The sequence below is a fragment of the Gekko japonicus genome, unplaced genomic scaffold (assembly GCF_001447785.1).
Source record: "Gekko japonicus isolate JY-2015 unplaced genomic scaffold, Gekko_japonicus_V1.1 scaffold105, whole genome shotgun sequence".
NCBI classification, from domain to species: Eukaryota; Metazoa; Chordata; class Lepidosauria; order Squamata; family Gekkonidae; genus Gekko; species Gekko japonicus.
This window is the reverse complement of record NW_015167532.1, coordinates 171,114-193,788: the sequence shown is the minus strand read 5'-3', so window position 1 is coordinate 193,788 and position 22,675 is coordinate 171,114.

Sequence of the window (22,675 nt, the reverse complement as noted above, 5' to 3'; positions counted from 1 at the left end):
CAAAGTGGTAAGAGCCAATTTGGTGTAGTGGGTTAGGAGCGCGGTCTCTAAGCTGAGAGAACCGGGTTTGATTCCCCACTCCTCCATATGCAGCTGTTGGTGTGACCTTGGGCCAGTCACAAGTTCTCTCAGAGCTGTTCTCTCATGGGCAGTCCTCGAAAGAGCTCTCTCAGCCCCACCTATCTCACAGGGTGTCTGTTGCAGGGAGGGGAAGGGAAAGGGATTGTAAGCCACTCTGAGACTCCCTTGGGTAGTGAAGGGCGGGGTTTAAATCCAATCTCTTCTTCTTTTTCTAAGTCATCATAACTGGTAGCCAGATGGCATAAAGGTGGCTCTCTCCTGTCTTCTCCGTTCCGATGTATACCTCAGGTAGTATCACCAGCATTACTGGGGAATTCCAAACACCAACGATGTGTCCTTCTTCTCTGTGCTCTTGTGGCTGGATGGTATACTTTGAGGATTTTATCATGTTGTGTTTTGTGAGCTGTTATGAGCTGATCACCGAAGAGGAGGCATATAAGTGTTTTAAATAAATAAATAAATATAACAACCATCCAGCCACAGGAGCACAGAGAAGAAGGACACATCGTTGGTGTTTGGAATCCCCCAGTAATGCTGGTGATACTACCTGAGGTATACATCAGAACAGAGAAGACAGGAGAGAGCCACTTTTATGCCATCTGGCTACCAGTTATGATGACTTAGAAAAAGAAGAAGAGATTGGATTTAAACCCCGCCCTTCACTACCCAAGGGAGTCTCAGAGTGGCTTACAATCCCTTTCCCTTCCCCTCCCTGCAACAGACACCCTGTGAGATAGGGGGGGCTGAGAGAGCTCTTTCGAGGACTGCCCATGAGAGAACAGCTCTGAGAGAACTTGTGACTGGCCCAAGGTCACACCAACAGCTGCATATGGAGGAGTGGGGAATCAAACCCGGTTCTCTCAGCTTAGAGACCGCGCTCCTAACCCACTACACCAAATTGGCTCTTACCACTTTGTCTTCAAGGTAATTGATTTTATTACTTTAATCCAGTACAAAGTCTTTAATCTTGGTTTTCTCCATAAGAGGCATGCAAGGTGAGGCAAAACAGAGAAAGAACACGCACACTTCTATATACCAAGGATCCCCAATGGCATCATGGGGACTGTGGCCCTGCCGCCCATACCAGAGGTTACCATGATGTTCTCCGATACCTTTCCTGTGTGGGGCCAGGAAAGGCTTTTGTCAGGTCTTTGGAGATCTGATTGGCTGTGCAGATTTCAAAGGGTTGCTTTAGCAGCATCGGCCACCATAGCACAGGGATCTTGGTGGCGTGACTGAGGGTAAGCTGTGTATAATCTAGAAAATATTTTAAACAATGCATTCATTTTTAAAGGCCTCCTGTTACAAGGAGCTTCTGTATGAAATGTTGAAGAACTGCTATTAGAATTATGCGTGAACTCACTCTAGGACATTTTGTGGTTGGCGCTGTCCCCTGCAGCAGCCATTTTGCGGTTATGCCCAACACCCTGTGTTCGAGAGCCAGTTTGGTGTAGTGATTAAGAGTGTGGACTCTAATCTGGGACAACCTGGTTTGATTCCCCACTCCTCCGCATGAAGCCAGCTGGGTGACCTTAGGTCAGTCACAAGTTCTCTCAGAGCTGTTCTCTCAAGGGCAGTTCTCGGGAGAGCTCTCTCATCCCCACCTACCTCACAGGGTGTCTGTTGTGGGGAGGGGAAGGGAAAGGAGATTGTAAGCCACTCTGAGACTCCTTTGGGTAGTGAATGTCAGGGTATAAATCCAATCTCTTCTTCTTCTGTCTTCTTTGTTAGCCTCTAATCTGGGGAAATTGAGTTTGATTCCCCATTCCTCCTCCCCCATGTAGCTGCTGGGTGACCTTGGGTCAGTCACAAGTTCTCTCGGAGCTGTTCTCTCAAGGGCAGTCCTTGGGAGAGCTCTCTCAGCCCCACCTACCTCACAGGGTGTCTGTCGTGGAGAGGGGACGGGAAAGGGATTGTAAGCCGCTCTGAGACTCCTTCTGTTAGTGAAGGGTGGGGTATAAAGTCAATCTCTTCTCTCCTTCCTCTTCTTCTTTGAATTTCCAAGGTGCCCACGGGCTTTAAAAGGTCGGGAGTCCCTGCTCTATGCAGACCCATGCTGATAACCCCTCCAGGGATAAGCTACCTCCAGGGCCTTCTGCTGGAGCAGACTCAGAATTGGGCTTATCCCGGGTCTGCTTAGCTTCCATCGTGCTTCCTGCCAGTCAGCAGCAGCAAATGCAGATGCCCGGAGATGCCAGCTAAGCACAGTGCCAGAATTTTAGCAGGCAGACTGAGAAGCCAAGGGAGAAGCCCTGACAGCAAGGAGAACGAGTCACATTCATTCATTTTAAAAATTGATCTTTATAAGCTGCAGTCAGGCAATGGAGCCCTTCCCAGCCAGGCTCCTGCTGTGCGGCCAGATGCTAGCGAGGCTCACATGGACGGATGAACAGGGCATGTTAATTCTGCATGTAGGAGCAGGCAGGGAAAAGGTTTTGTCTGTCTGGCTTTGAACAGCCAGACACCCAACAGGGGTGAGAATCAATGCTCCCTCTAAGCTGTGGAGTCTTGTGAGCAAAAATTCTGCTTTGCGAGCTACTGGCATTAAAGTTGTGAGCGAGCGATTTGGCTACTGCATAAATTAGTTTGCTCTGGAGCTGTTCTTTGTGGGCTAAGACAAAAATGTGTGAGCGAGGCTAAAAAACTGTGAGCGAGCTCACACTAACTCGGCTTAGAGGGGACACTGGTGAGAAGGCACCGACATGGATTCAGTTGTGGTCTTGGGACAGAGCTGCAGAAGTCAAAAGTGGAATCTGTTCAAAGGGGCAGAAATCAGTGATTTCCAGGCAAGAAATATATAATACCTTCATAGGCAAAGATGCTGCAACAGAGAGACCCAGACCAGATCGGATCCATTCGTTTAGGAAGGGCCTGAAATTTACATTGGTTTCACAACCTTCCCCCCTCTCCTTCCTGGGATTGTGAAATGGGAATTCAGCATTTTCATTGGCATGAATCTGACAGTTTCCTTCTCTGCTTGGGATCACAGAGATAATTAAACTCTGAAAGCGGCAGCAGGCCTTAGAGACAAATGAAATGATGGGGACGAATACAGACAGGTCTCATCGTCCCCAGGAAGGGGTGCGCTGGAGATTGTTTGAAACACTCATGCTAACTTTTTTGTTGTCTTTCCTGACTCAGCACTTGTGTCCTGTCAATACTAGCCGTGGAATCGGGATTTCTCAGCTTTAATCATTATGTACCATCCAGTTGCAGCAGACTTGTGGCAACCCACCATAAGTCTCCAAGGCCAGAGATGAGCAGAGGTGGTTTGCCATTGCCTGCCTCTGCATAGCGAACGTGGTCTTCCTTGGTGGTCTCCTAATGAGCTTGGCCTAGTCTGCACTATTCAGGCTGCTTTCTGGAGTTTTTTGGTCATTATTTTCCAAAGCATGCCTCTGGTCACCATGAGTGTGAGGCTATGTGTTTGAAGCTTTTTCAGGAAAATTCTGCAAATGGTGTCACTGCCAAGAGGACAGAGTGACGCTGCAGGGCTACTTAAGAACATTTCTGATTCTAATAATGTGTTTTCTCATATGTTTGAAGCTTTTCAGGAAAATTCTGCAAATGGCGTCACTGCCAAGAGGACAGAGTGATGCTGCAGGGCTACTTAAGAATATTTCTGATTCTAATAATGTGTTTTCTCAAAATGGACCTATAAGAAAATTGACATCAATTTGTTCAACAGGCACTGGCTTCTGAATATCGGGACATCAAAGAAGGAGGAGGAGGAGGAGATTGGATTTATACCCTACCCTTCACTACCTGAAGGAGCCTCAGAGTGGCTTACAATCCCTTTCCCTTCCCCTCCCTACAACAGACACCCTGTGAGGTAGGTGGGGCTGAGAGAGCTCTTTCGAGAACTGCCCTTGAGAGAACAGCTCTAAAAGAACTTATGACTGACACAGGGTCACACCAGCAGCTGCATGTGGAGGAGTGGGGAATCAAACCCGGTTCTCCCAGATTAGAGTCTTTTAACCACTACACCAAACTGTATCAACCACTACACCAAACTGTATCAATTGTATTTCTTACATGCTTAACTAGCACCGTCTCTTAATAACTGTTTTTAAATACGTGTGTTTTGGATGATGCAGGTACTAATTTGCAGATTTGTTACAATGGTTTCCCTAGGGACCCATTGCAGCTTCTGTTCTACACAGAGATTCTTCAAACAAACATGGAATAGGGAAGAGGCAGAAGGTGGATCGGGTCCTATGTCACTGATCCCAAGACCACAAAGGAAGCAAATTTGTGACGTGTCCAGGAACCCAAATGCTGTTCTCCAATGTCAAGCTAGTGTCTATCTCTCAAGACAACCTTTACTTTAGCTGTGATCACCGTTTATAAGCCCCCTGGTCCCTTTGTGGAGACAGAAATAGGAAGGCTGAATGCTAAAGGATGTTTCAAAATAACTGCAAGACATCGGATCACGTCTTGCAGATTAGAGGAGGAGGAGGCGCCTCGGTGTCTACGCCTAGGAGTGTATTTATAGACCTACTAAAGGTGGAACTAATTTATGTGTGGCATCCTTATAAATATCCCCGTGGTAGATGGAGGCTCACTAGATTATCTTTCAAAAACTTCTCTGAGATGGATGCTTCCAAGAGAACTGGGATATTAAACCGAGAGAGAAGGTAGCTGCCGTGTTTGCGGGTATCTATCAAGGCAGTGATATGGGGAATGTTAAATTATGCTTGCAAAGTCTTCTGTACATGAGTTTTATTGCCTTTTCCCAAGCTGCACCAGAAAAGTTACAAATGGGAAGCCCCAGCCTCTGCTTTTGATGGCACGGCAGGGGGGCCAAACTATATATTTTTCTGGAGAGCTGGGCTGGGGACCTTCTGCGTATCAGGCTGATGCTCTGTCACTAAGCCACAGTCCTTCCCCTAAGATAGAAGAAGAAGAAGAAGAAGAAGAAGAGGTGGAGGAGGAGGAGGAGGAGGAGGAGGAGATTGGATTTATACTCCGCCCTTCACTACCCAAGAGAGTCTCAGAGCGGCTTACACACCCCTTTCCCTTCCCCTCCCCACAACAGACACCCTGTGAGGTAGGTGGGGCTGAGAGAGCTCTGACAGACACTGCTCTTTTTTCAAGAACAGCTGTGCCAGAACTGTGGCTTGCCCAAGGTCATCCAGCCAGGTGCAGGAGTGGGAATCAAACCCAGTTCTCCCAGATTAGAGTCCGCACACTTAACCACTACAACCAAACTGGCGAGGAGGAGAAAACTGCTTCCAAGCCCTCTGCAGCAGCAGGTGCCATTCAGTATTAGGCCCCAGTGAATACTGAGACTGTTGTACCCCTCTCAAGAGGACTATGCAATTTTTCCTGACTGTGAAATGCCTTAGAGCAGTGTAGTGTCTCCTGGTGGGCCTGCTCAGTTAATTTACAGATGTAAACTGAAAACAAGGAAACGGGGTGGGGGGGATTTGAAGAGCTTGTTGCTAAATCATGAAACCAAATACTAAAGAAGTCTTTAGTTCTCTCAGAGCTGTTCTCTCCAGAGCAGTTCTCAAAAGATCTCTCTCAGCCCCACCTACTTTACAGGGTTTTTGTTGTGGGGAAGGGAAGGGAAAGGAGACTGTAAGCCACTCTGAGACTCTGAGTGAAGGGGAGGGTATAAATCCAATCTCCTCCTCCTCCCCCACTCCCTGACATTCTGTTGTTGGCTCTGCCCCCTGCACCTGATATTGTTGTCATGCCCCCCACCTGACGTCAGAATTCAAGAAGTGCCCACAAGCTCCAAAAGGTTGGGGACCCCTGTTATAGGGCTTATAGACAAGCCTTGTCTTTTAGCAGAGTTGAGACAACTGATTAAAGCACATTGCTGGTAAGTTGTTGGGGTTTTTTTCTGTTTGAGTCCCAATAGGTGGGGTACAGGTGTGGCAAAACAGGCAAGGGTATGCAGGTAGAAAGCAATTGCAGTCTAGATGCAAACATTCCCATGAATGAAGATTGAGTCAGGCAGGCAAAAGGAACAACACTAAAAAAGAGAGAAAAGCCATGGAAGTTTCCCTACCGCCTTCCCAGCAGGGTCAAAACACCTCTCTACATTTTATTGATTTCATGACATGTAACAAAAGATGATGGATGAGAAACCGAGGTGGGGAAATCCGTGTGAGAACGCTTGAAGCGCAACGCCTTTGCCACCCAGTTTTCAGCATCTGAGAAAACAGTCAACTGTTTTCACAATGTTTTGAGGGCGCCGTTTGCAATTTGTGTTCAGACAGCAATCCAAACATATGGGTGACCATTCCTGGTTTAGAATCAGCCTAAAAGCCCAGTAAGTCCTCTGAGACCCCGGTCACATGGGAGACTTTGGCCTGGGAGAGGGATGGATCGGGGGCGCAGCAAACGGGCACGATCTCACTGCAACATCTGGGAAGCGGCGCGCACCCGTCCCTGATCCGTCCCTAAACCCAGCAAACCCGCTGAAAAAAAGAACCTCCTACAGAGGAGGACTTGCCTGAAGCACCGCTGCAAGTGCAGCCGTGGGATTGCCGCTGCGCCCGTCGTCTGGATCAATCCAGGCTCCCCGCTGAACTGCGCATGCGCACACATGCGCAGTTCGGCTGTCGTGCTCTTTCTTCAGTGGCTTCCCCCCAGCATCTGATCGTGCCGGGGAGGAAGTGATCCCACTGCCACGGGATCCCGCTGCCATGTGATCCCGCTGCCACGTCTCTATTTTGGTGCGGTTTTAGAAAGCCACACTTTGCCCGTGCTATTCCCCCCCCCCCGGTGTGGCAGGGGCCTGAGTTAACATTTTCACTAGGTACATTTGTTAGGTTTTTATGTATTTTAATCGTGCATAGTTTTTTATCATCATCCTAAATCACCTTGAGTCCCGTTTTAGAGAAGGTAAAAGGTAAAGGTTCCCTTGCTCGAAAGCCAGTCGAGTCCGACTCTAGGGTTGCGGTGCTCATCTCCGTTTCAAAGCCGAAGAGCCAGCGCTGCCCGAAGACGTTTCCGTGGTCATGTGGCCGGCATGACTAAACACCAAGGCGCACGGAATGCTGTTACCTTCCCACTGAAGTGGTACCTATTTATCTACTTGCAAGTTCTTGCTTTCGAACTGCTAGGTTGGCAGGAGCTGGAACTCGAGACGGGAGCTCACTCCATCATGTGGCTCACTCAGGTCTCGAACTGCTGAACTGCTGACCTTCCACAGCCTGCAGTTCAGCGTCTTAACCACTTGAGCCACCCCAGCTCCTGTTTTAGAGAAAGGTGGGCTTAAAATGTTCAAAACGGGTGGACTGATTTAGCTGTGATTGTGCAAACAAGGCTGCCAATTCTTCAATTGATGGGATCTCCTTTAACGCACTGAGCTGCTAACTGAGTCTGCCCCTCTGGCATATGACACTTTCCCCTCTCTGCCAGTCCCTTCAGCCACCCTCCTTTCCCACTGCTGTCATTAAGCTGGCCTTTAATTTGGCCATATGGTAGGAAGGGGATGGATTAGGGTTCCCAGCCTCCAGGTGGGGCCTGGAGATCACCTGGAATGACAACTGATCTCCAGACGACAGAGATGGGTTCCCCTGGAGGAGAGGGCTGCTTTGGTGGATGTTGTGGCATTATGCCCCATCGAGGTCCCTTCCGTTCACCAAAATCTGCCCTTACCAGCCTCCATCTCCAAATCTCCAGGAATTTCCCAACCCAGATTTGGCCACCCTAGAGAGTAAAGGTAAAGGTTCCCTTGCCAGTCGAATCCGACTCTAGGGTTGCGGTGCTCATCTCCATTTCAAAGCCGAAGAGCCAGCGCTGTCCGAAGACGTTACATTAGACCAAAAATGTTCAGGATCCTTCTGTACCATCACCAGCAACATAAGACTCGCTTTTAATATTTTTCAGCTAGATGCCCATTTTCTTTTCCTTTCTGCTATTTTATTTTATTCCTTTTCATTGCCTTCCTCTTTAAAAAATTTGGACCAGAAGAAGAAGCTGAAGAAGAAGAGGAGGAGGAGGAGGGGAAAGGGGAAATTATGAGAGGGGTGTGGTTGAACTCCATCTTGGATTAGGGTTCACAATTCACCTTTGGTCCCCCGCCCACACACCATTTGAAATCCTCTTGGGGCAGCCAACTAGCTTTGCAGGGGTTTCTTTCTGACTTTGCTTCCGTGCCCTTAACTGCAGCTTGCTGCATAGAAATTAAGCTGCTGCAACTTCTCTTGGACAAGAGATAATAATGTTCCCTCTAAGCTCCACAGTGTTGTGAGCAGAAACTCTACCTCCTGCAGCATAGCTGCTGGTGCCTCTCATCAACCCCCTCCCCACAAGTTTCAAAAAGATTGGACCAGGGGGTCCAATTCTATCGGCCTCAGAAGGAGGTGCCCCCATCCTTCATAGTTTCCAATGGAGGGGAAAATGTCTTGTGAGCAGAAGCTCACAACCCCTGAGCTGCTTGTTAAAATTCTGTGCACCAGCACCCCCTAGTGCAGTTTAGAGGGAACTGTGTACCTCCTTACTTTATGTGATCCAGCCTGCTGCTGAAGCCACAGGACCAACATTGGCACATTTATTTCATTGTTTATTCTGTAATGCCCCATTTGTCCCCTGTTGCTCAAGATGGTGATTGAGAATATTTATGCAAATGAAATGCCAGACAGCAGGACCTTCTAAAAGTCAGGAAGGAGGAGCCTGGCAAAGTTCTTAAGGGCATAAGGAGAGCCTGCTGGATCAGACCAGTGGTCCATCTAGCCCAGCATCCCATTTCAGGCCGCAGTCAACAGTTGTCCTGGAGAACCACCAAGAACAGAGGCCAGGGCCTTTACAGGATGCTGCCTCCTAGCACTAGGGATTAGATAGATTGATAGAGGATAAGTCTATCAATGGCACAAAGGGGAACCTTCACATTCAAAGGCACTGAATCCCAGAGCCAGGAGGCAACATCAGGGGAAGGCCTTGGCCTCTGTGGCCTGTTGTTGGCCATCCAGAGGAACTGGTTGGCCACCGTGTGAGACAGGACGATGGACTAGATAGACCAACAGTCCGATCCAGCAGGCTGTTCTTACGTTCTTATGTACTGGCATATTCAGGAGTATGCCTCTGTACATGGAGGTTCCATTTAGTCACCACGGCTAGCAGCCACTGATATCATTTCACAAAGCTGGGGCAACTGCTGAAGGAGACCTCCCTGTTACCAACTTGACATCCTGAATGGAAGGTACTCTGAGCAGGGTTCTTGTCCTCAAAGGTGAGTGGAAAGGTGCGCTCAGGTTTTTGTTAAAAGGCTACAGTTGTTGTTGTTGTTGTTGTTGTTTATCTCCAGTCCAATGAAAATGAGCCGGTGGAGGAATAGTGGGGCTGCCACAGTTGTTTAGCTCAGTTCCTTTGAGTGTTAAAAGTATCAATACCATCTCCCGGTCTGGACTCAGCAACCTGAAAAAAATCGAATGCCTTTCAGCGGTATGACAGGCAAAAAAATAACAACAACAAGGAAGATGGTGGCTTGATGTGTAGATGAAGCAGAAGCTAGTTAAATCAGTCGCAAATAATATAAATCAATCACCAATACAGGCTATGTGTATAAAACATCCTGCCCTTTAGTACTCATCTAAGTAGTTATCCATTAATGGCGGCCAGTCTGCTTTTGAACTGGCAGCGTTTTGCCAATGTGCAGGGTTTTTTTGGGGGGGGGAACTAAAACGATGCAAACCTGTTCACCAGACATTTGAGTCATTTGCCACCAATCAATCAGACCAGGGGATTGTCTCATTTTTGAACACAGCAAACTTGACTGTCAAATACGTTTGACATGAAGTACACATCATCCCTCACTGTCACACCCCTGTGACAGAACTTTAATGTTATGCTTTTTGACATTGCTCTGACACAGCAGGCCGAAAGCCCCAACAAATGGATTCATTTTTTTGTTGCTGCAAATTTTAAGATCGAGCCATAAGTCATAGAAATGGAACTCGGAATGAAAACTATATTGATTCATGGAACTCCCGAAGATATAAACTTCAATTTTTTTTGTTGTTCATCTCGGAGAAATGGTGAGATTTATGCCTGCACAGCACGACATAGAGGCAAAGAGTAATTTGCACAAAGGCACGATTATATGAATATTAATTACTTATCACCTAATTAAGAAAGGACAAAGTGTTAGAATTAAAAGTGTTTTCAAAAGCGCAGCATATTAAATTTCATATATTTCTGCTGGGTTTTTACACACAGCTCCATTACTTACCGCGAGACAGCTTCATGCCAATTTTAATAGCTTTTGCTAAAACTCTGGATGAGCGGAAAGCGCCTTGGGGGGGAGAAACGGCTAGTATTAAAAATGAGATTGAGCTGCAGAGATGATCATTTCTTATAAGATATTTCGCCCACAAATCACCTTAAGTTTTGTAGTTAAACAAATGCTCCAAAAATGAAACACTAAAGCCATCACAAGGATGACTGCCTGGATTTCCATATTCTTTAGTGTTTAACACAAAAAAAAGAGATTTGGGGGGAAGAGCCAAAGCGTTATGGGAGTTTTATCACATGCCTTGCTAGAACCTGTTTTCCCCTTGAAATTCCTTTTGTTTGTCCATCACATAACAGCCAGAGATTACTCCTTCCCCTGCCAAGTTGACAGCTGGCCACTGGCATGTTGTTATCCTGCCCATAGGCCCTCTTTTCAAAGGATGCATCTCAGATCCATACAGTACAGAACCATTTTGTAACCCATCGCTACAGTGCACCTAGAGATCTCCAAGACCAGTTCTCCAGGAGAAAATGGCTGCTTTGGGCAATGGACTCTATGGCACTGTACCCTGCTGAGGTCCCTCCGCACCACAAACCCTGCCCTCCCCAGGCTCTACCCCTCAAATCTACAGCTATTTCCCAACCCAGAGTTGGCAACCCTGTAACTGGCTATGGAACCGCTTTCCAGACCCTTGGAACCCAGAAGACACGGCATAGGAGGAGGCGCTTTTCTACCTTAGCTGCCATTGCATAACCCCAAATCAACATAAGTCAGGGGTGGAGGAAACCATACCTGTTACCATGAGGCTGTCTTCCCATACTACCCACTTGGGGCAGCAAAATGACTTAAGACAGCCCTGCCTTATAGCTAAGCAGAAGGAAATAAACATGGCTGGCCTCCCTCTATTTTCCCCTTCCCTCTGCCGCCCCCCCAGCCACAGCCAGGACACTCACCTGGAGCTTCCTTCTAGAACTCGTATTGCTTCCCACAACGAGCCTTACTCCTAGTATGTATGTATGTATATGTGTGTGTGTGTGTGTATATATATATGTATGTATATATATGTGTGTGTGTGTATATATATATATGTGTGTGTGTGTAGGTATATGTACAGGGGTCATTTCCTGCAGGAGCGCACAGGAGCGGAGCTCCGGCAGTAAAGAGCCCAGGGGGCGGGCACATGCAACAAGCCCCACCTCCTGCTCTCAGCTGTATGTATGTATGTATGTATGTATGTATGTATGTATGTATGTATGTATGTATGTATGTATGTATGTATGTATGTATGTATGTATGTATGTATGTATGTATGTATGTATGTATGTATGTATGTATGTATGTATGTATGTATGTATGTATGTATGTATGTATGTATGTATGTATGTATGTATGTATGTATGTATGTATGTAAAGAGTCTGTTGAGTTCCTCATTTGCAGATTTCGCAATGAAATTATTACCCAGTTCAAACATTCATTTAAGATAATTCATTTCTCAGACCATCTCAGAGTGTGGTGTTCTCCTTGATTAACATTTCCCTGATTACTTCCATCATTACAGCAGCAGCATGAAGTTAATTTGTTTGAGGTAGACAGAAGACGGGGGAAAGACATAAATCTTCCCATTACTACAGTGGCTTTACAAGTCCCTCAGTCAGAAGGGCTGACAATCCCAGATGTATTCCCCCCTCTCCAAACATGCCCAGGTGGTATTGATCAATTAAGAGACGTAAGCCGTTTATTTGGTTGAAATATTTTGAGTTACTCGCTGAGTGACATCTTTATTTTCCTTTTAATGGAAAAATGTTCCTAACGACTTCCTGATGGCTTCTGGTGTACAATGTAAAGTTCTGGGTTTAATTTGATTTTCTTTTATACTTTGTTTTATTTGCAACTTAAAAGAGGATGTCATTTTTGAAGGTTTAATTATCCCAGGCACAGAGACCTGCTGCAGATGTGCCAGGGTGGCAGGCTGACGAGGAAGTGTGGACAATTTGGCACTTTCTCTTCCTTTAGAAGGCCATCATGGTTGAAATAGAAGAAGAGACTGAATTTATATCCTGCCCTTCACTCAGAGTGGCTTACAATCTCCTTTCCCTTCTCCTCCCCACAACAGACACCCTGTGAGGTCAGTGGGGCTGAGAGAGCTCTTTTGAGGACTGCTTTTGAGAGAACAGCTCTGAGAGAACTTGTGACTGGCCCAAGGTCACACCAGCAGCTGCATGTGGAGGTATAGAGAATCAAACCCAGTTTTCCCAGATTACAGTCTGCACTCTTAACCACTACACCAAACTGGCTATCTGTAAATTTCACATTCCCTCTGTCTAGAAAATGCAAAAACTCCTTATGCAAACATAGCTGGCAAAAAAAAGCAATTGGTGTGTTAATTATGTTTTTCATGGTGGCTTGACTTTCCACACAGCTCTGGCATGATAAAACAGGTATGTGAATGCTCCTGTAGTTCATGAGCACAGCACACTCTAACCTGAGGGAAAACTTGAAATGCTAATTATTTTATTTATTTGAAACATTTATGGTCACCTTTCCACACAAATAGGGGGCCCAGTCAGGCTAGATTGGACTAGGCGCAGTGATGGCGAACCTTTTAGAGACCGAGTGCCCAAACTGCGACCCAAAACCCACTTATTTATCTTGACTTTCCACACAGCTCTGGCATGATAAAACAGGTATGTGAATGCTCCTGTAGTTTGTGAGCACATCACACTCTAACCTGGGGAAAAACTTGAAATCCTAATTATTTTATTTATTTGAAACATTTACAGTCACCATTCCACACAAGTAGGGGGCCCAGACAGGCTAGATTGGACTAGGCGCAGTGATGGCGAACCTTTTAGAGACCGAGTGCCCAAACTGTGACCCAAAACCCACTTATTTATCGCAAAGTGCCAACACGGCAATTTAACCTGAATAGTGAGGTTTTACTTTAGAAAAAACAACTCATACATTAACTTGATGATCCAAACAAAGTAAAGAAAGCAATCCCAAATGCTTTCATTTACTTAAAATTATTTGGCAGAGAATTTGACACTTTAATGATGGTCTGAGCCTGGCTGGGGCGATGGCACGTGTGCCCACAGAGAGGGCTCTGAGTGCCACCTCTGGCACCCGTGCCATAGGTTCGCCACCACTGGACTAGGGCATGGTGCAGTGTGAACAATTCCTGATGTAACCTTTGCTTGCATGGGAAAATCCAGCTCAAATTCTGTAATTCTGTACACTCAACTTGTTCCTGCTTTTCTTGGCAGTCAATCCACGTGTGATGGAATTGGTTTGGGTATAGTCCTTCCACACATCTGCCCTCCCTGTGCCTTTTCAAGTCATGGTGTCCATTTTTTTTTTTCTGCATGTGCCTTCAATAATTCAGGGCTTCCAAAGGAGGGTTGCTGTCATCACTGATGGTGTCATCAGTGACATCACAACACACACACCTTTTAAAGGCACTAAAATATCTGTATATTGCTGGAGCATCATAATAACAATAGGTTAGGCAGGCTCCCTGAATTCCCAGCTTTCATTTTTTTAAAGTAAGTCTCAAGCACTCCCCTTCATGGAGAGATGCCTTTTTCCTTAGATCTCCACAAAGGAAAGGGCTAGAGACTTACTTTAAAAAAAATGAAAGCTGGGAATTCAGAGAACCTGCCTATCCCATCGTTATAATGCTCCAACAATATATCAATACTTTAGTGTTGTTTTAGTAAGAAAAACGTTTCCGATCGTGGAAGGTGGATGGGAGTGGGTGGGACGAAGACAGCCAACAGAAACATTACCCACAACCGAAAAACCAGTTCAAAATCTGCTTCCATAAAAACATTGGGGTAAAAGTGGTTTCAAAAGAACTGGGAAAACCAAGGAGGGAAAACAAAGAAACCATAGTGAAAACTGAAGGCACAAAAGCCCCTGAGCATGGAGGATAGCATGGCTTATCTGTCCCTCCTGCCTGTCCAAATCAAGCAAAATCCAGAAGGCTGAATTGGCTGAGATTGGGTGAAGGTCTTCTGGCTATATCAATTGTGGGTTTCTTATCAGCCATACAAGCCTTCAGCCTCCAGAAGAAGAGTCCATTTTTATACCTCACTTTTCTCTACCTTATGGAGTTTCAGAGTGGCTTACAATTGCATTCCCTTCCTCTCCCCACAACAGGCACTTTGTGAGGTTGGTGGGGCTGAGAAAGTTCTGACAGAACTGTGATTGGCCCAAGGTCACCCAGCAGGTTTCATGCGGAGGAGGAGTGGGGAATCAAAACCTGTTCTCTTGATTACAGTCCACCACACCAGATCTCTCAAGCCAGATTCAGGTGGGTCACCGTGTTGGTCTGAAGCAGCAGAATAAAGTTTGGGTCCAGTGACACCTTGAAGACCAAAAAAGTTTGATTCTGGGTGTAAGCTTTCATGTGGATGCACACTTCTTCAGATACACTGAAACAGAAGTAACCAACCATTACATATAGGTAGAGGGGAGGGTGTTGCCAGGAAGGCTAATTAGAGTCAAGTTGCATAAGTAACTGAGCAACAAATATAGCTAAGACAGGATTAAGGCAACTGGTAAGACCTGTGAATAGCAGGAGGTTAGCATTCAGCATAATAAAAGAGATCACAAACAGATGCGAGAACTGAATGACATTAGCATGTGTAGTGAAATAAGAAACCAATGCCTCTGCTAAGCTCTGGAGGTTCCATTGTCCTGAGTGTTGTAATAACTTGTAACACAGCAATTTCCTGTTCTAGCCTGTTTCTGGAAAAAAAATTGCAATAAAACAGCTACTTTGAGGTCCCCCTCTGAGTGCCCCGGAAAGTTGAAGTGTTCTCCTACAGGTTTCTCAGTTCTGTGAATCTTGATGTCAGATTGGTGTCCGTTTATCATTTGGCGTAGGGTTTGACCTGTTTGCCCTGTGTAGAGAACTGAGGGGCAGAACAACAGAAGCCCGTTAGCTCGCAAGTTAGACAAGGGAGCTGTCCAGCAGAGAAGGTTGCTGAAACAGCAGGGAGCTATCCACAAGGAGCATACGTGTTCCTCTGTGGGGTTCCAGGAAACTACTGAAGGGCCTGTTACAGCAGGACGTTTTCCACACAAACAGGTCTTTTTGCTCCTGCCTTTTTATTCCTCCACCGCTTTCTTTGGCTGATTTCCCACAAGCGCTTCTCCGCGCTCGCTCTTCCCTTTTGCCCCGATGGTACATGTCAATTTCACACAAGCTGCTGTGGGGCCGCATTTTGCCCCGCAGCTTCGCGCTATTTTCCCCGCATCTACTCAATCCTCAAAAAACAGGATTGAGTAGATGCAGGGAAAATCATGCGAAGCTGCGTTGCCATCTCAGCCAAGTGGAAAATATATGGCTTGGTTATCTACTGCTCAAGCTGGTACCAAAAAGCTTTCAAGGACACCTCTCCCTGGGAAAGAAAATAGAGGAAGCACATCTTGCAAGGAAAGTCATGACTTCTAAAGCAAAGGTCCCATTCTCTCACTCATTCACTCCCCTCCCCGCAGGAATTCCCTACCCCCATAACTATGGCAACCAAAGTGAGCAAAGCGAAGCAAGGTTTGACAATATGGGTCCAGTTTTGAGTGGGGCCATGGCATGAATTGAGGGGTCTTAATTCTCCTTGCCTCCAGCACTCCCCCTATCCAAAATGGCCAAGTGTGACTGCTATTTGCCCATTGCTTATCTCTGACCTGCTGGCTCCCTGGCCCTTGGGTTGATTGTAAACTCTTCCATTGTGCCTGACCTGTGACCTTTCCCCACACCGGCCAGTTTCGTGTGCATGAAGGGTACCACAGTGCCTGGAAGCATAACATTTGGTGAATGAGGCATATAAAGGCTCTCTCGTGCATAATTCATAGTCACAATGCATCCCATCCTGGTCAACCTGTAAACATTTATTCCAATTCCCATTTTGGGTCCAAGCAGATTCTCTTTTTTGACTGCCTGGAACTGTTTGGAGATAGAAGAAGGGGGTAAGTGCTGGCTCAGCACTTCCAAGGCAGGTTATTTCATTGATCAGAATTTAAAAATTTAGAGTCCCTCCACTCCAAAGAGAAATATGGCATAACAAAAGCCTAGAGAATTGGCAGCACAGTTGTAAACACGTCAGCAAATGAAAGCTTTATTTGGGGGGGAAGTTTAATAAATTGTGGGAAACTGTCCTATATTTATCAGTTCGGTAGTGGTTGCCAACATTTAAAAAAAGGAAAATAACAAAACCTCTATTTACAAGGAGGCTTGTTTTGCCGAGTAAAACATTGGCTGTACTTATTAAGTTTGTTTTCACTGCTTGAAATGACTTGTTTTAATGGAGGATTGGTCTCTCAATGGCTATTAACCCAGGTGACTATAGGGAACCTTCATGTTCAGGGGCAGTCAACCTCTCAATCCCAGTGCCAGGAGGAAACATCAGGGGAAGGCCTTGTCCTCTATGCCCTGTTCATTTGCTCTCCAGGGGAACTGGTTGGCCACTGCGTGAGACAGGACGCTGGACTAGATGGACCACTGGTATGACTCTGCAGGGCTCTTCTTCTGTTCTTATGACTGGCTTACATTTTCAGCAGGCAAAACTCCATTTTGAGAGGAAGCAACATTTGCGATTCAGTTTTACTGTGTGTGAACTTCTCTTTATTTAATGCAGCCTCTCACCCACCAGGAATAAGTCCACAGTTGGCCCTGCTTCCATGGGGTCCCCAACTGAAAGGCTAATGACTTTGTTCTCTAATAAAGGTTTGATTAACCAACCTTGCATCTCATGTCAAGCATTAGTTGCCCCGCTGTAATTTTCCCAAGGATTCTGGGGACCTCCAGTTATGGTCTTGTTACCAACGTAAAATATTTTAGATTTAAGAGGGGGTGGGACTAGCAGATCTCTTTGTGGTGGCTTTTACTTGAAATTTGCAAGGGGTATTTGACTGGAGTTGCTCCCAGTCAGGGTAACGTAGAAACCAAGCAGTTAGTGTTACCCAAAGAGGCAGTCTCCTATTTAATTAGGGAAATTAGCTTTAAGGAGACAGAGTGAGAGGGAGTAGCTGGGATTCTCCACCTATGTATACAGGGATCTTTCCCTTAGAGAACTCTCAAAATAAACCAGTAACCCTGTTCCTGTGAGTTCCTGCCCAAAAATAGCCCCGCTCTTCTTAATATCTTCTTTAAGGTAACTATGATTTGTGGATGGAAACTGGTAAGGGAGGGAGTCTGTTGGACTCCCAGTCAAGTTACTCTCAACAAATCTCTCTTTGGCAGTGATAGGTTTATTGAGATGTATGCATGATCCAGAACATCACTTGTGTTAGAACTAAACCTTTTTATTATTATATATTATATTATGTATATTATATTTTTATATATATTATATTACAGATAATTCAAACAAAAGCCCCTTCCCTCCCCAAGTATACAACACACACACACGCCACGCCTGGCGTTGCCATCTCAGCCAAGTGGAAAATATATGGCTTGGTTATCTACTGCTCAAGCTGGTACCAAAAAGCTTTCAAGGACACCTCTCCCTGGGAAAGAAAATAGAGGAAGCACATCTTGCAAGGAAAGTCATGACTTCTAAAGCAAAGGTCCCATTCTCTCACTCATTCACTCCCCTCCCCGCAGGAATTCCCTACCCCCATAACTATGGCAACCAAAGCGAGCAAAGCGAAGCAAGGTTTGACAATATGGGCCCAGTTTTGAGTGGGGCCATGGCATGAATTGAGGGGTCTTCCTTGCCTCCACCACTCCCCCTATCCAAAATGGCCATGTGTGGCTGCTATTTGCCCATTGCTTATCTCTGACTTGCTGGTTCCCTGGCCCTTGGGTTGATTGTAAACTCTTCTGTTGTGCCTGACCTGTGACCTTCCCCCACACCGGCCAGTTTCATGTGCATGAGGGGTACCACAGTGCCTGGAAGCATAACATTTGGTGAATGAGGCATATAAAGGCTCTCTCGTGCATAATTCATAGTCACAATGCATCCCATCCTGGTCAACCTGTAAACATTTATTCCAATTCCCATTTTGGGTCCAAGCAGATTCTCTTTTTTGACTGCCTGGAACTGTTTGGAGATAGAAGGAGGGGGTAAGTGCTGGCTCAGCACTTCCAAGGCAGGTTATTTCATTGATCAGAATTTAAAAATTTAGAGTCCCTCCACTCCAAAGAGAAATATGGCATAACAAAAGCTTAGAGAATTGGCAGCACAGTTGTAAACACGTCAGCAAATGAAAGCTTTATTTGGGGGGGAAGTTTAATAAATTGTGGGAAACTGTCCTATATTTATCAGTTCGGTAGTGGTTGCCAACATTTAAAAAAAGGAAAATAACAAAACCTCTATTTACAAGGAGGCTTGTTTTGCCGAGTAAAACATTGGCTGTACTTATTAAGTTTGTTTTCACTGCTTGAAATGACTTGTTTTAATGGAGGATTGGTCTCTCAATGGCTATTAACCCAGGTGACTATAGGGAACCTTCATGTTCAGGGGCAGTCAACCTCTGAATCCCAGTGCCAGGAGGAAACATCAGGGGAAGGCCTTGTCCTCTATGCCCTGTTTGTTTGCTCTCCAGGGGAACTGGTTGGCCACTCCGTGAGACAGGATGCTGGACTAGATGGACCACTGGTATGGCTCTGCAGGGCTCTCCTTCTGTTCTTATGACTGGCTTACATTTTCAGCAGGCAAAACTCCATTTTGAGAGGAAGCAACATTTGCGATTCAGTTTTACTGTGTGTGAACTTCTCTTTGTTTAATGCAGCCTCTCACCCACCAGGAATAAGTCCACAGTTGGCCCTGCTTCCATGGGGTCCCCAACTGAAAGGCTAATGACTTTGTTCTCTAATAAGGTTTGATTAACCAACCTTGCATCTCATGTCAAGCATTAGTTGCCCCGCTGTAATTTTCCCAAGGATTCTGGGGACCTCCAGTTATGGTCTTGTTACCAACGTAAAATATTTTAGATTTAAGAGGGGGTGGGACTAGCAGATCTCTTTGTGGTGGCTTTTACTTGAAATTTGCAAGGGGTATTTGACTGGAGTTGCTCCCAGTCAGGGTAACGTAGAAACCAAGCAGTTAGTGTTACCCAAAGAGGCAGTCTCCTATTTAATTAGGGAAATTAGCTTTAAGGAGACAGAGTGAGAGGGAGTAGCTGGGATTCTCCACCTATGTATACGGGGATCTTTCCCTTAGATAACTCTCAAAATAAACCAGTCAGATGTTCAATATTGAAAAAGGAATAAAAGGGCAAAACACACATACAAACACATTGTAAACACAGAAGCTAGCTAAGAGGAAATCAGGGAGGAGATGGGAGAAAGAAATTTCAGGGAAGGCTAGTTACCAGTCTCGGAGAGTGAGGTCCATGGAGGCAGCAGTGAAATGGCCAGCATTTCACAGAGTGAAGATGAGAGGACCTAAATGGATTTGTGGGTGTGAGGTATGGTGCTGAGAACACACACACACTGCTGTGGAATGGAGTGCTACAATTATAGAGGAAAATGCTCCCTGGGGCAGTCTGATGTGTTTGCCTCAAAAACAATAACTTGATGGATTTTTCAGAGGTGAACAATGATCTGAGAGAAACTTGATGGGTTTACCTCAGGTGGACCATAGGTGCTAATGGCTCTTGATGACCCTCTGAGTACCAGATGGGAAAAGCTACCAGGTTTTGTGACTAGTGTTAAGTGTTGCTTAATTAGGGCAAATGGGTAAGGGGAGGTGAGGCTGGGCATGGATGATGTTAATCCAAGGTGATGAGATAGTTTTCTTGGGAGACCCATTGTCCTAAATTATGCATCTCTCTAGGATGGGGAGGTGGTCATTAGCTGGCCAGCCGCTCTTTCCCACCTTTCTAAACTATTATGTCCAGACTTGTCCATGTCTGGCATCCGTTTTGTGTCATTTTAGGCCAGGCAATAAATTGCAGCTAATGATATTTGAGCTTATATATCAATTTATGATATTCAAGTTTATATATTAGGAAGGGTGTTTGTTGGTTTTCTGTGTATAAACTGCCCCTCAGTGAGAGGAGGGGTCTGACTGCTAATACGAGTGCCATCTTGGACACTGTGAAATAATTTGAATAAAGGAATTACAGAAAATATATGTTTTTTGGGTCCAAGCTATAGTAATCTTATTTTGAACAGGCAATGAAGAAAGTTATCCACTTATGAAAACTCATCTTTTGTTGGTTTTAAGCTACTTCTGTGTGCTTATTCTGTATTTCATAAGAATATGTGACTAAGCCATTCTAACCAGTTCAGCACACATACATTCAGTTTATTTCTGCTTTATGCACATAGACTAAGGGTGGGATCCAGACCAAACTTTCCAGCGGCAGAATGGAACTTTCCTGCTTCCACTAAATGCTGCTCCTGCAGGATGGCGGACCATGAGGGGGGCCTTAACTGGGAAAGGGAATACAGTGGAAATTGCCTGTTCAGTCTGATCCATATGGGAGCGGTACATGTGGGCTCATTCTCACAACTCTATGTCTATTTCATGTGTACACCGTTTTTTTCTTGCTAAAGTCACAGATGACTTATGGCAACCCTGTTGTGTTTTCAAGTAACAGACACCCTGTGAGGTAGGTGGGGCTGAGAGAGCTCTGAGAGAACTGCTCTTGAGAGAACAGCTCTGAGAGAACTGTGATTGACCCAAGGTCACCAGCTGGCTGCATATGAAGGAGTAGGGAATCAAGCCTGGTTCTCCCAGATTAGAGTCTGCTGCTCTTAACTACTACACCAAACTGAACACATGAAGCTGCTTTATACTGAGTCAGGCTTTTAGTCCATCAAAGTCAGTATTGTTTACCCGGACCAGCAGCAGCTGTCCAGGGTCTTAGGCAGAAGTCTCGTACATCACCTACTGCTGGATCCTTTTACTTGGAGATGCTGGGGATTGAACCTGGGACCTTCTGCTTGCCAAGCAGATGCTTTACCACTGAGCCACATGTTTTACCACACAGCCCCTCGCCTCCAGGTACAAAATTAGAATGAACATGAGTTCAGACAGTTTGGAGACGGTGGCCATGTTGATCTGCAGTAGAAAATCTAGGTTCAAATCCAGTAGCATCTTAAAGACCAACAAGGTGTTTGGGGTAGAAGAAGGAGGGAGCGGTGGCGCAGGTGGTTAAATGCCTGCCTGTAACATCCACGAACAGCTGCTACAGCTGTTCGAAACCTGCCGCGGCCAGAGTGAGCACCCGGCCCTTGTCCCAGCTCCCGCTAACCCAGCGGTTCGAAAGTGCCAATTAACATCAACATGCACAAGTAGATAAATGGGTACCTACCTTAGAGGGTAGGGGGCACCCTCCCCCGCCAAGGGGGCTGTTGGAGTATTGGAGACCGGTGAACGGCGAGCGGCAATCGGCGAGTGGCGAAAGATGGCGTCCAGGCACAACATCAGAGGTGGAACAAAACGTTATGAGAGAACAGCTCTGAGAGAACTGTGACTGACCCAAGGTCACCAGCTGGCAGCATATGAAGGAGTAGGGAATCAAGCCTGGTTCTCCCAGATTAGAGTCCGCTGCTCTTAACTACTACACCAAACTGAACACATGAAGCTGCATTATACTGAGTCAGCCTTTTAGTCCATCAAAGTCAGTATTGTTTACCCAGACCAGCAGCAGCTGTCCACGGTCTTAGGCAGAAGTCTCGTACATCACCTACTGCCGGATCCTTTTACTTGGAGATGCTGGGGATTGAACCTGGGACCTTCTGCTTGCCAAGCAGATGCTTTACCACTGAGCCACATGCTTTGCCACACAGCCCCTCGCCTCCAGGTACAAAATTAGAATGAATATGAGTTCAGACAGTTCGGAGAGGGTGGCCATGTTGATCTGCAGTAGAAGACCTAGCATCTTAAAGACCAACAAGATGTTTGGGGTAGAAGAAGAAGAAGAGAAGAAAAAGAGATTGGATTTATACCCCTCCCTTCACTCGGAGTCTCAGAGTGGCTTACAAACTCCTTTCCCTTCCCCTCCCCACAACAGACACCCTGTGAGGTAGGTGGGGCTGAAAGAGATCTTTCGAGAACTGTCCTTGAGAGAACAGCTCTGAAAGAACTTATGACTGACCCAAGGTCACCCAGCAGCTGCATGTGGAGGAGTGGGAAATTAAACCCAGTTCTCCCAGATAAGAGTCTGCGCTCCTCACCACTACACCAAACTGGCTCTCAGCTTTTGAAAGTCAAAGCTCCCTTTGTCAGGTGTTGAGACATTCACAATAATAATTTCTGAGTACCAGTTTTGCACATATATTTTACAAAAGCGCTTGCCTTTATTGTCTGGCTAGAGTAGTACCATCCTAACCAGCGTTATACCCTTCTAAATAGATTGAAGTCAATGAGCTTACAAGGGTGTAACTCTGCTTGGTATTGCACTGTTAATGGATTAGCTGGGACAGACCTCACAATCCCACCCCT